We start from the raw sequence: 1548 nt of genomic DNA, 5'->3' as shown, positions 1-1548 counted from the left end.
TTTCCCGTCGCGTTAGGCACCTAAGAGACGGTGCCCCCAGGCCGCCACGGAGTCCTCGCGGCCGTGCAGTGATGCGCCTCTTCTGCGCCCCGTGTGCGGGAAGCGGGGTCTGGAGCCTCGGTGTGGGATTGCAGTCGTCCCGGTGACGGGATGCGGCGCGTTTATCTGGTGTGGGGTGGGGGTGGCTGACCCTCCGCCCGAGGCCTCTGCCCTCGGCCTGCAGGCAGTCCTGCGGCGCGCCCGCAACCTGCATCAGAGCGGGCGCTGGTGGCGTGTGGGTTTTGTGGATCTTTCATTGTTCCTCGCTGTCTGTGGATTCTTTGACTGGGAGAACCCCCACCCTTCCCCCTTAATAATGCTTATCACTGCTTGTAAAGTCCGAACAAATAGCGACCTATGTAAACTATTTTTTGTTGTTGTTAACTGGGAAAGTTATTGGTGGGTCGAAGAAATTGCTGAAAATAAAGAATAAACAATCTAAGGAAGGGTTCACTGAATAAACACAGTAATTTTTTTTGCTCTCGAAGGGTAAATAATTTCGGGACTCAACCCTGGAAAGGACTTTTTTCTACTTCTTTTTACATTTACAAGGTAAATGGTGGGTAGAGTTCCGTGAATCTCGCATCATCTTTAGTCACTTCTGAGGGCTATGACTAGACAAGGAATGAAGAGATGTCCTACAGTTTCAATTTTAAGTGAACAAAAATCTGCCTATTAAGAGAAAGAAAAAAACATTTAAAACGTCGAAAAGCTGATTTTCAATTTTAAAGTTATGGTGTAAAGTCACAGTTTGTGACAGGATTACACTGAGGTAGCTCAGGAAAGAAGAAAAAAACGTTGCTAAACAATCTAATAATTCTGAAGTTTCATATTTTTACTGCTATTTGCTTTGAAATGCGTAACTACTGCTGGGGGTTGGGGGTGGGAGGGGCGGAGACACACAGTAGACCCACCCCAACCCAAGTCAGGAACCTGTCAGATTGACACACTGGATGTTCAGATGATTTAGTATAAAATGTGTGCCCAAAACAGTTCCATCTTTGCAAGTGTGCCTCCTACCTAATTTAGTTACACTTACTCATTCTTTGCTTCTCTACCTTTTTGTAGTTGTTGACAGCTTTAATCCTTCAATTTTAGCAATTTATCACCTTAAAAGTTAATGTTGCAGTGTGCTGATGACACGGATATGGTTATTTTGTGAGATTTGATCAAGCTCTACAGCTATGATTTGTGCTTTTGGTATGTATGTTATAATTCAATAAATTTAAATAGTAAACACCAATAATGAAAGGAAAGGAAGATAATAAAATGATAGTTTAAAAATAAATACTGAGCCCTGGCCGGGTGCTCAGTGGTTACAGCATTGGCCTGGGTACTGAAGAATCCTGGATCCCATTCTGGTCAAGGGCGTGTACTTGGATTGTAGGTTCATCCCTCCATCCCCCCACCCTCTACCCGTGGGTGGGAGGCAACCAATCCATGTGTCTACAGTGCAAGAGCACTGTAGACACTCCCTTCCTCCTTCCCATCTACTCTCTCTAAAAGTTA

This window comes from Myotis davidii, unplaced genomic scaffold, assembly GCF_000327345.1.
Source record: "Myotis davidii unplaced genomic scaffold, ASM32734v1 scaffold676, whole genome shotgun sequence".
Taxonomy (NCBI): domain Eukaryota; kingdom Metazoa; phylum Chordata; class Mammalia; order Chiroptera; family Vespertilionidae; genus Myotis; species Myotis davidii.
Note: the sequence above shows the minus strand (reverse complement) of the source record.